Source organism: Alnus glutinosa, chromosome 4, assembly GCF_958979055.1.
Source record: "Alnus glutinosa chromosome 4, dhAlnGlut1.1, whole genome shotgun sequence".
In the NCBI taxonomy this organism is placed as follows: Eukaryota; Viridiplantae; Streptophyta; class Magnoliopsida; order Fagales; family Betulaceae; genus Alnus; species Alnus glutinosa.
In genome coordinates this window covers 12,291,258-12,303,871 of record NC_084889.1, presented here as the reverse complement: position 1 = coordinate 12,303,871, position 12,614 = coordinate 12,291,258, and positions in this window count along the sequence as shown.

The following is a 12,614-nucleotide window of genomic DNA, read 5'->3' as shown; positions in this document are numbered from 1 at the left end:
CAACACTCCTACTCAAATTCCCAGAAGATATGATTAAAACTCAAACCAGGCTAGGACTCAAACTCCTAATCCAACTCAATGTCAAGAAGGTCTGGCCTATAAATAAAGACCGTCACACCAGGTATAAAGACACGAATTCTCTAAGCTCTTGAGATTAAGATTAAGAATTCTCTACAGAAAACTTTTTAGACTGACTTAGGCATCGGAGTGGGCGTGGTCGGCACCCCCGACGAGTTGTTTGTTCCTTTTTGTAGGGTCAAAGTGTTCGGTAGCAGCGAATCCTTAGGCGACACGTCACCATACCGGAAACTGTACCAACAGTTTGGCGCCGTCTGTGGGAACGATCAATTGTTCTTACAAAAAAACAAATCCGCAATGGTGACGACGAGACGTTCCAAATCGATCTTAAACGAAGTGCCGCCAACCAGCCGAGACGATGCTCGTGGAGAAGCAGAATCTGCGGATCCAGAGGCCCGGATAACCCAACTGAGTCAACAGTTAGCCCAGGCGCAGAAGAATGTGGAGGATTTGTTGGCTCAGAACGCTGTGCTCCTAGCCGCACGAACTCCGCCGCCCAATCATGATGTAGCCGATGGGACAAACCACGAAGGTTCAGGAGAGAGAAACTGGCGGAACGAGAATCATGACGGGCGGAACGAGAATCATGACGGGCGGAACGAGAATCATGACGGGCGGAACGAGAATCATGACGGGCGGAACGAGAACCATGAAGAGAGAGCCGGGCGGAACGAGAACCATGGAGAGAGAGCCGGGCGGAACGAGAATCGTGGAGAGCCCATCAATCCGGTTCCACCCACGGAGGCAGAAAGGAGGTTGCAGAAGATGGTTCAGGATCTGGGCGCGAAATATGATATGCTGTCAAAGACGATTGACCAGAGGCGTGATGGGAATGAGTCCCTTGTTGACAACCTCTTCCAGCACAAGGAGTCCATATTCACCGAAGAAGTGTCCAACTGCGACTTACCTGGAAGATTCAAGGTACCTGACATTCCTGTCTTCTCAGGCAGCGAAGATCCAGTGGAGCATCTGGACAATTTCAGGTCCCATGTCTCCCTGCACAAGACACCAGATGCTGTGGCATGCCGAGCTTTTCCTCTCACCCTGTCAGGAAAAGCCCGAGACTGGCTCAGGAATCTCGCACCAAGGTCGATTGATTGCTTCGACACCCTTGGACGAAAATTCCTGGCCCAGTTCGTATCCGGGAGAGCTAGAAGGAAACCCCGAGGGTACTTACTCTCTGTGCAGCAGGGACCAAATGAGTCTCTAAAAGACTATCTGTGGAGGTTCAACCAGGAGAAGCTGAACACAGAGAGTGCACCAGACGACTTCATTTACGGTGCAATTTTTCAAGGCTTGAAAAAAGATGGACCTCTGATGGCGGAATTGGCATTGAAACCGCCGAAAGATCTTCAAACCTTTATGGTGAAGATGGACAGGTACATCAACCAGGAAGAAACGCTCCGAGCCCTCCTCAGTAATTCCCAGCAACAACAGCAGCCGTCCACCGAGAAGCCTAAGAAAAAGAAGAATCCTGAGCCCGTACAGGATGCTGGTCCCGCAGAATATAAGAAGGTGAAGAAAAATTTCGGAGATTATAAGTGGACACCGTTGAACACCTCCATCACCGAGGTGCTCATGGAACTCAAGAAAGATCCGAATTACCAGAAACCGAGACCCATTCAAGGAAATCCCCCTCCGTACTTGGCTCACAAGTACTGCGCCTTCCACGATTCACACAGTCATCTGACCGAGCAGTGTGTTTCATTGAGGCAGTTGATCGAGAAATTCATTGAGAATGGGAAGCTAGTCCGATTCCTCGCCAATGAGAGGAATCAACAGGAGCGAGATCACTATCCGAGGCCTAGGAGGGAAGAAGATCGGGATAATAGAAGAAACTATCAACCGAGACAAGATGAAAGAAGAGAAAGAAGCCGAGAGCCAGCACCTCGGCCTCGGAGGGATGAAAGAAGGGAGAGAAGTAGAAGCAGGCCTCGGGGGGCACAGCAAGGCAATATCCCTATCATCCACACCATCTCGGGAGGATTCGGAGGAGGAGGCGAGTCCAACTCGGCTCGGAAAGCATACGCCAGGCAGCTCGATGATTTCGAAGTTTACTCCGTCCAGAGGCCCCCAAAGTCTCGGAAGTATAACCTTCTGGTTATAGGGTTTTCTGATGATGATTATGCTGGAGTCTCGCTTCCGCACACAGACGCCCTTGTGGTCACCTTGACCATAGCAAACTATCAGACCCGGCGGATCCTCATTGACACTGGGAGCTCGGCTGATATTCTGTTTAAATCAGCTTTCGATCACATGGGTGTTCCAGTAGAGAAGTTGGTTCCGGTCTCGTGCCAGCTACAGGGTTTTGCCGGAGAGAAGGTGTTGCCTCTCGGTTCTATCGATTTACCTGTGACAGCCGGGACTTATCCAAGGCAAAAAGTCATTATGGTGAAATTCCTAATAGTTGATAAGGTCTCGGCCTACAATGCAATTATAGGACGTACGGCTCTCAACGATTTCAAAGCGGTGACTTCAACACCACATCTCAGCATGAAGTTTCCAACAGAAGAAGGAGTTGGAGAGGTAAAAGGAGACCAGAAGGAGGCTAGGAGATGCTACAATCTGTCCTTGAAAGATACCCCGAGGCAGCACGGTCGGGGGGAGAAAACTAAGGAGGATGGAAAATAGCAATCACCGTTGGGGGAGCCTGTGGAAGCCTTGGAGGAGTTCGAGATAGGCGACTCGGGAAACAAAATTCATATAGGCTCACAACTCCCTCAACCCCTGAAGGAAGATCTGGTGGCGTTCTTGAGGCGCAACAAAGATGTATTTGCCTGGAGCCATGAATACATGCCGGGGATTGATCCCTCGGTTATAGTCCATAAGCTGAATGTGGACCCAAACTATCGCCCTGTGAAGCAGAGAAGAAGAGCTTTTGCTGCCGAACGAAACATGGCAGTTGCTGAAGAAGTAGAGAAGTTGCTGAAAGCTGGATTCATCCGAGAGGTGGATTATCCCGAGTGGCTGGCCAATGTAGTGCTGGTAAAGAAGTCTAACGGGAAGTGGAGGATGTGCGTAGATTTCACCGACCTGAATAAAGCATGTCCGAAGGATAGCTTTCCCCTGCCTCGGATTGATTTATTGGTGGATTCGACGGCCGGGCATGAGCTCTTGAGCTTCATGGATGCCTTCTCGGGGTACAATCAGATCTGCATGGAAGAAACAGACCAGGAGAAAACTGCTTTCATCACAGACCGAGGACTTTACTGCTATAAGATGATGCCCTTCGGATTGAAGAATGCTGGAGCCACATATCAACGACTGGTGAACCGGATGTTTCAAAGTCAAATTGGCCGAAACGTTGAGGCATACGTAGATGACCTACTGGTTAAGAGTGTTCGGGAAAACAAACACATAGAAGACCTCCGAGAAACTTTTCGGACTCTAAGAAAATACAACATGAAGCTCAACCCTGCAAAGTGCGCTTTCGGAGTTTCTTCAGGCAAGTTCCTGGGGTTTATGGTGTCACAAAGGGGCATTGAAGCTAATCCAGAGAAGGTCAGAGCTGTCCTCGAGATGGAGGCCCCGAGAACAACAAAACAACTTCAACGACTAACAGGGAGAATTGCGGCCTTGAACCGTTTCATATCACGGTCGACAGATAAGTGCCTTCCCTTCTTTAAAATTTTACGAAAAGCATTTATATGGAGTGAGGAGTGTGAGGAAGCTTTCGGAAAATTGAAGGAATATCTGGCCAACCCACCACTGTTGAGCTGCCCAACCGAAGGGGAGATTCTCTATCTCTATCTGGCAGTCTCTCCCTCAGCAGTAAGCTCGGTGCTAGTCCGAGAAGATTCAGGGGTTCAGAAACCGGTCTACTTTACAAGCAAAGCACTTCATGGTGCGGAGGGGAGGTACCCTCGGATCGAGAAGTTGGCGTTCGCTTTAATCATTTCAGCCAGAAGATTGAGGCCATACTTTCAAGCTCACGCTATCCGAGTTTTAACCGAGTATCCAATGAAGAAGGTGTTGCAAAAGCCTGACCTCTCGGGAAGATTAGTCAACTGGGCGGTGGAACTCGGACAATTTGATATCGAGTTTCATCCTCGGACGGCTATCAAAGGACAGGCTCTAGCAGATTTCCTGGTAGAATTCTGTAACATTCCTGAAGCAGAAGAACTTCCTAAGGAGTCAACCTGGGTTGTGTTTGTAGATGGCTCCTCTACACAGAGCAGAAGCGGAGTAGGAGTCCTCCTCAGGAATCCCGAAGGGCAAGAGTTCGGTTTTGCTGTGAAACTGGACTTCGTTACAACAAACAATGAAGCTGAGTACGAAGCGGTGATAGCAGGATTGGCATTATCCCGAGAGATGGGGGCAACCAATGTCGAAATCCGGAGTGACTCTCAGGTGGTCGTAGGCCAAGTCCAAGGGCAATTCGAAGCACAAGAAGATAGAATGGCCAGGTATTTGGAAGAAGTACGGAGATTCCAGTCCTATTTTGAAAGGTTTGTCATCACAAAAATACCTCGGGAGGAAAACATTCGAGCTGATGAATTCTCAAAGATCGCGTCGGGAACAGAGGAAGAGATGGAAGCATCAAGAAGGCAAATTATTGTTCTGACCGAGCCTTCAATAGGTCCGAGGACCAAGGTTATGGAAGTAGACTCAGCACCGGAGGAGCCAGAGTGGGCTAGGGACATTATCCAGTTCCTTAGACATGGGCTGTTGCCCGAAGATAAGGTTGCAGCTCGGAGGGTGAAGATACAAGTAGCACGGTTTTGCCTTCTCGGGGAGACACTGTACAAAAGGGGATATTCCGAACCCCTTCTCAAATGCCTCTCCAAGGCCGAGTCGAATTATGTCCTCAGGGAAATTCATGAAGGAGTGTGCGGAGACCACTCAGGAGGAAGGATGCTGGCGCAAAAAACCATCCGAGCGGGTTACTATTGGCCCACGATCAAAAAAGACTCCGCTCTTCTTGTCAAAGCCTGTGATAAATGCCAGAGATTCGCAAGAATCATGAAAGCAAGTCCCGAGAAGCTCATCCCCCTCACTTCTCCATGGCCATTTGCAAAATGGGGGGTGGATATAGTTGGTCCGATGCCGGTAGGAAAAGGCGGACGGAAGTTCTTGATTGTAGCTGTAGACTACTTTACTAAATGGGCGGAAGCAGAAGCATTAGCAGCTATAACTACTGCGAATGCCATAACCTTCCTCTGGAAGTCAGTGGTGTGCCGGTTCGGGATTCCCCATGCTTTCGTCACAGATAATGGGAAGCAGTTTGACTGTGAACCGTTTCGGAAGTGGTGTTCGGAGCTCCGTATCCGAAACCATTATGCTTCGGTACAATACCCAAAGGCGAATGGTCAAGTAGAGGCGACAAACAAGACCTTGGTAAAGATCCTGAAGAAAAAGCTTGATAAGAAGAAAGGAGCATGGGTTGATTACGTTCCAGAGGTGCTGTGGTAGTACCGAACCACCAGAAGAACTCCAACGGGCGAGACACCATTCTCACTTACATATGGAACCGAGGCGGTGATTCCTGTGGAAGTAGGATCTCCAAGCTTCCGGGTGGCTCATTACAATCCAGGACTCAACGACGAGAATGCTAAGGTACACCTGGACCTGTTGCAGGAGAAAAGAGACGACGCTCATGTCACATGGGCGGCATATCAGAATCGAACGGCTCGGTACTTTAACAAACAGGTGGTGCCCAGAAAGTTCCAAATCGGAGATTGGGTACTCAGGAAGGTGAGCTTGATGACGAAAGATCCAACGGAAGGCAAAATGGGACCCGGATGGGAAGGCCCCTACAAGGTAATAGGATGCCATCAGAAGGGAGCTTATCGCTTGATGACCGAGACCGGAAAGATACTTCCAAGATCATGGAATGCCGAGCACCTGAAAAAATATTTCATGTAGTTCATTGTTCTCTCTTTTCAGTTTTTTACAAACAATTCCATATTCAATAAAGAATGTCTATTCCCAGTATCTACTGACAATCGTAGAAATCCAAGAATCAATCCGATCTATATACTTAGGAAAAGTCTCTCGGTTTGTCCAAAACCGAGAGCAAGAAAAGTCTCTTGGTCATTCAACACCAAGAGCAGGAAAAGTCTCTCGGTTTGTCCAAAACCGAGAGCAGGAAAAGCCTCTCGGTTTGTCCAAAACCGAGAGCAAGAAAAGTCTCTTGGTCATTCAACACCAAGAGCAGGAAAAGTCTCTCGGTCACTCAGTACCAAGAGCAGGAAAAGTCTCTCGGTTTGTCCAAAACCGAGAGCAAGAAAAGTCTCTCGGTCACTCAGTACCGAGAGCAGGAAAAGTCTCTCGGTTTGTCCAAAACGGAGAGCAAGAAAAGTCTCTTGGTCATTCAACACCAAGAGCAGGAAAAGTCTCTCGGTTTGTCCAAAACGGAGAGCAAGAAAAGTCTCTTGGTCATTCAACACCAAGAGCTGGAAAAGTCTCTCGGTCTTTCCAAAACCGAGAGCAAGGAAAACCTAAAGGTCAGTCCAATAAAGGCTATCAATGCAGGATTGCAGGTTTTCGGAAGGACAAGAGCATCCAGGAAAGAATCTGCCCACGTCCTTTCCTTAGACAACCCGAAGTGGTCATGAAAAGAACACTAAGACAAGAAAACCTCTCGGTTGGAGGTCTCCAAATGTTGAAAGATTGAAGCCTTCAAAGATAAAGAAATTAAAAGAAAGGTAAAGCTCAACAACCTGACTACCCACCTCGAACGACTTAGCCTGCGGTCGCAGACTAAGGTTATGGGGGGTAACTCATTAAGGTAAGCAGGAAAGTCTCTCGGTCTGTCAAACACCGAGAGCAGAAAAGGTTTTTCGGTTTGTCCGACACCGAAAACAGAAAAGAAAATGCCTAAGCAAAAGGTAGAAATTTCATTCAAAAGATATCATATTCGAAGTTTTATACAAAGAAAAATGTACAGGTAAAGAAAAGAGAAGATAAAAATTCAAGAAAACAGCTTCTAGCTGGCAGGATCGTCAAGAGGGTCTTCTTCGGGAACTGGCGCGTCAAGACCCCAATTCGGAACGTCGGGCATGAAGTCCTTACCAAACTCCTCCATCTCATCAATGGCTTCTTCGGGAAAACCCACCAACGTCGGATCAACCGTCTCGGGATCAAATTTATATTGAGGATTTGTCACCAAAGTTCGAAAATTTTCGAAACCCCAATGACAACCCCGACCCCAACTCTGATCCCGAAGATAAGGCGCATAGCTCAACTGCTTCTGATAACGTTTGAGCTTTGCCCGATCGGCGTCATATCTGGCCCTGAGACGAATCAAGAGACTCTCCGAGTGATCCTGCGCCTTGAGAGCTTTATCCCTCTCGGCTGTAAGTCTTTCAACCTCATCTTTGAGTTTGTCCTTTTCAGCCTCGGCACTCAACGCATTCTTGCACGCCTCGGGGCATTCATTCTGCACAGCCGACAAACGGGTAGACAATTGATCCGCACGATCCAGCTCGGAAGAAAGACTTTCAATAGAGCGAGCGTACTGACCGTTGGCCTCCGCCACTTCGTTACTCAAACGAGCGTTAGCAGAACGCATCTCGGATATAATCGAGTCCCGGGACGCGAGTTCCTCGTCCTTGGACTGAAGAAGAGACTTCAGCGCCGCAACTTCATCCTCTAAACCCGAGATGCGGGCTTGCACTTCGGGTGAAGGAGTGGGCGGAGACGCAGGACGATTTTCGCACTTCTGCCAGAGGGCAGTCATCTTCACAAGAAGCTGTCAAGAAAAAAGTAAGCAAAGTCAGAATCGGGATGCAAACAGAATAAAAAGTCCTAGCTCCAGAAACTTACCTGATAATGAGAGATGAGAATGCCTTGGGCGATCTTCTCGGGAGAAGACGCCCATGCATTCCCCAGATATCCCTCGGGGATTAAGTTCTTTATGGCCTCCATCGGATGACCCAGAAGACCCCTGCCCAAAATCTCGAAGCCGGCCGAGACCCTGGAGGAAGAGCTAGGACCCACTTGAGGTACAGCCCCGGTGCTTGGGCTGGCCTCAGCACGAGACTCGCTCCTAGTAGAAGTCTCGGGGAGCACGCCAGCTTCAGGAATAACGTTCTCGGAATCGATCCGAGACTCCTCAGCCACTCCAACATGGGGAGTTGTTTCGGGTTGACCGGGACTTTGAGTTTCAGGAGCAGATCCCGGCACCTCCTGATCAATCACTTCCCGAGAGGGGCAAGGCTCTTCAACGTCCTCAGCCTCGGACATTCCAGTAGGAGTCTCGGTTTGTATAGGCGCAGAACATGAAACTTGGGGGGTGGAGCACCCCGTTTCACGATTTTCTTCAGGGGGTGGTGGTGTTTCTGGACGTTCCGAAGAAGGAGTTCGGGGAGTACCTTCTACTTCAGACTCTTCAGCCAAAGGCTCGTCTCGGGGGGTGCCGACTTCTTCATCCATCTCTTCGAGAAAGTCACCACTTGAAGCGACAGGCTCTTGGCGCACTTCCTCTTTGTCGGAAGGTATTATAACCGCTTTACCCCACAATCGCCCGGCGTCCGCGAGTCTTTGAGCCATTCGGTCCTGGCCTGTAAGCTTCCGTTTCCTGGCCGGATGCTTTACCCTACGCGCAACTGGGACATCTCGGGCCTCAGGTACATTTCCTTCTCCTTCTCTAGACCTCTCAGGTACCGCACATTGTTCACCATGGAACGAAGCCTCGGAGCCAGACTCATCCCGTGGAACAAAGGAAGGAGCAGGACTAGCCTCGGGAATGAAACCCCGAAAGCTGGCAGACCCCTCTTCAACGCTTACCCTAGGTGATGGAGCCGAAGGAGGAGTTCTCCTCGCACCTGAAGCGGCCAAAGGAATCTTCTGTTTCTTTTGTGCAGGAACATCCCCGAGAACTTCCTCAGGTGACCTCTTCTTAGTCGTAGGTCTCGGGGATGGAGGGGCTTCATTCCTCTTCTTGACAGCTCCCCTCTTGGTGATTAACTGTTTGTCTCTCGGAATGTCATATCCGAGAAACTGCCTCATATTCTCCTCGGTGACGAGATTGTCAAAATCGACTTCTTCAAACTTGTCGGCCTTGACTCTGGCAGCGGACCACCCACTTATCTCCTTAACATCCTCCAGTTCGGATACAGTGAGCGAAGGGGGGTCACTTCGGTCAGGTCGCAACAACTGCCAAGTCCGAGGCATCATACGATCTTCAGGAAGGAGAGTACCTTCGGGGCATTCCCACTCCCCGGAAACTCTGAAAAACTGCATCTCCCAGAACTTGTTGTTCGTCAGCCCACTCTTGAGCTTGATGAAAACGGGCGGGTGACGGACGCAGAGTTCAATCATTCCCTCTGCAGTCTGCCTCGGCCTATAGATGTTGAAGAATTGCAGGATGTTCATCTCCTTCTTCAACACAAGCCTCCATAGGATGTAAGAGGCGAACAGGTACCGCCAAGCATTTGGCATTATCTGACTGGGCGCGATCATCAGAAAAAGAACGAAGTCTCGAGCAATCTCCGGAAACGGTAATCGGAGCCCAGCAAGAAACATCCTCTCATAAAGGGTAATATCGCCGCCATTAATGGACCGAGCTCCAGGCGCCTGATAGAACATCTTCACAGTTGGAGAAATTTCATAGTTCGAGCGAAGGACACCCTCATGCTTCGCGAAGATGATGGAATCGACCCTGCTCTCCAAAGGAGAAAGATCCACAGAGCCGTCGGATCTCTTTGTCCGAGCCCGAGACGAGGCTGAGACAGCTTTCTTGGGAGCCATGGAAGAAAGAAGAAAGGCAGAAACAGAAAAATACAGAGAAAGGAAAAGTTTGGGGAGGAAGACGACAATGGAGTATCGAGAAAAGGAAGTATCAGTGAGTGAACAGTACAATATCCCAACTTTAAACGCCTCCACTACCACGTGTCCGAAATGCCAAAGGGCGCTGTCGATTCAAAATTTCCGAAGGTGAAAAGGCGCGCCTTCCGTAAATTCAGCATTAAATACGCTGCCTCGACAATACCATTTAATGATGACAAAAAGGCGGCTGTGCAGAGATGACGTCGACATTGGGAAAAGAAGCGGTCAAATTTAAAATTTGAACTGTTGAAAAGACGCGCCCTGCGCAAACATCAAATACAGACTGGCAGCCGGAAAGTAATTCTCTTATTTCCGTTTATTTCTGAAATTAGAGAATTAGGGGGGTAACTGTTAGGGATAAAATCAACCCTAGAGACACGTGGATCCAATGACATCTCGGAGTTATGTCTCGGCTACTTGTTCCGCGTGGTTCCATCCAGTGAAGGGAAGGTCGTTTAGGTCCGAAGACATCTCGGAGATATGAAAATATCTCGGTCTTAACATTCCAGGTTACGGTATATAAAATATCCCGTGATCTCCCAGCCAAGATGGAGTGAACATATCTCGGATATTTGTGCCTCGGAGTAATAACACCTCGGTATGATATCGAGTCGGTGCGGTATCTTCTCGGGGTGATATCCATTGGATGAGTCAACATCTCAGAGTATAAACATCTCGGACTTACACAACCCTGTTATGGTGAGGATATATCCCGAGATCTCCAGGTAAGAGCGGAAACGTCTCGGATATCATCACCTCGGAGGTCAGCTGAAATGTGCTACAGTCTCCTAAGAAGGTGCCATCCGCCATACCCGTCTCAGAATTCGATAAGGATAGAATCCCAGGAGATCAGGGATAAACTACAGATCCATGATTTATGGGATAAGATGGTTATTGACATGGAATCGAATTTAAAGAAGTACAAACGCAACCAACTGCGGATTCAACACTCCTACTCAAATTCCCAGAAGATATGATTAAAACTCAAACCAGGCTAGGACTCAAACTCCTAATCCAACTCAATGTCAAGAGGGTCCGGCCTATAAATAAAGACCGTCACACCAGGTATAAAGACACGAATTCTCTAAGCTCTTGAGATTAAGATTAAGAATTCTCTACAGAAAACTTTTTAGACTGACTTAGGCATCGGAGTGGGCGTGGTCGGCACCCCCGACGAGTTGTTTGTTCCTTTTTGTAGGGTCAAAGTGTTCGGTAGCAGCGAATCCTTAGGCGACACGTCACCATACCGGAAACTGTACCAACACTATTAAATATGGTTTTTGGCAAAAATTTTAACAAAACATACACAAAAAAAAAAAAAAAAAAAAAAAAAAAAAAAAAAAAACCATGGGTCGGAATCTTTCTTTAAATTTAAAGAGTCAAAAAGTAAATGTTAAAGTTTTTTTAATATTATTTTTTGCATTGAATGATTCAAAATATTTGGCTTGACTTGAATTTAATGCATTAAATAAATTCTTTTAGTAGTTAACTTTATCAATAAAAAATAATATTTATTTAAAGTAAAGAAGCATTTAGAGAGTTTGTTATTTAATAGCTTTAAAAGTTGATAGCTAAAATAGAAAAATGTATTGTTTAGCAAAATTTTAACTGAATATTTGTTGAGCCAAATGAAAATGGTCTAATACGAGAAGGAAATGGGTTTAATATTCACAAGGCCGCCAGGGAAAATTCATAACCAATGGTCAAATAAATAAAATTGACAAGGTGTCACACGTAGGGACGGAACTAGATACAGACTAAGGGGAGCCATGGCCTCCTTTGGTTTTCATATATATGTGTGTGTGTGTCTGTGTGTATTTTTAGGCTTAAAAAATTAAGTTTGGCCCTTATCAAAATTAGATTTGACCCTTCATTTATATGTTGGCCCTTTGAATGAGAAATCCTGATTTCATCCCTGTAACTCACATGTCCATATATATTAGTTCAGCTATAAATACTACTCCCTGCATAGTAATTTTTCTAGATAGATGACAAAGTGAAAAACATGCAAAATCACAAAAACGTTCAAGTTTGCTTTAGACTAAGCAAATGGAACCTGTTATATTAAAATATCATTGAAAGAAGCAAAGAAACCATGGGGTGAGTTGAATTTTTTTTTAGTAGTCGTCAAAATTTGTATTGAAAAGTGAAATAAAAATTGTATTGTAGTAACTTTTTTATTTGAATAGTAATAAAAAAAAAAGTATTGATATGACATAAAAATTGAAAAAAAAAAAAAAAATTAGAATGTTTTGAAGTTGATTGTTTTTGAAAAAAATGAAAATAAAAGAGAGGAATGGGATAACAAACACCCCCATATCAGGACAACTTGAATAAACAATATACGAAATTACTTCATGACCAACCAAAATGCATAGATACTGATAATAATTGCAATTTTAAAAGGTAAAACTCCCTATTAGAACATGTCTTAAAATAATTAATGTCGGTAATAAAAAAAGAGTGAACCTTTAAAGTTTAAACTATTCCTCAATAATTAGTTTGGATAATAGATAAGGTGGTAGATCCCTTAATTTCAGCTTTGTTCTTATTATATATATATATATATATATATATAGCTACTTGCAAGTCAATGAAAGCGACAATCTTCTCAAAGAGGAGCATTTCGAAAACTGTCTTCTCAATTGAAATAATTTATCACCCAATTGTGTTTGTTTCCATTGAGTAGATATTAGATAATCCTTACTCCATTTGTGTGCTTGGCTTATATTAAAGTATTGATTAACTAATTAAATTTATTTTTT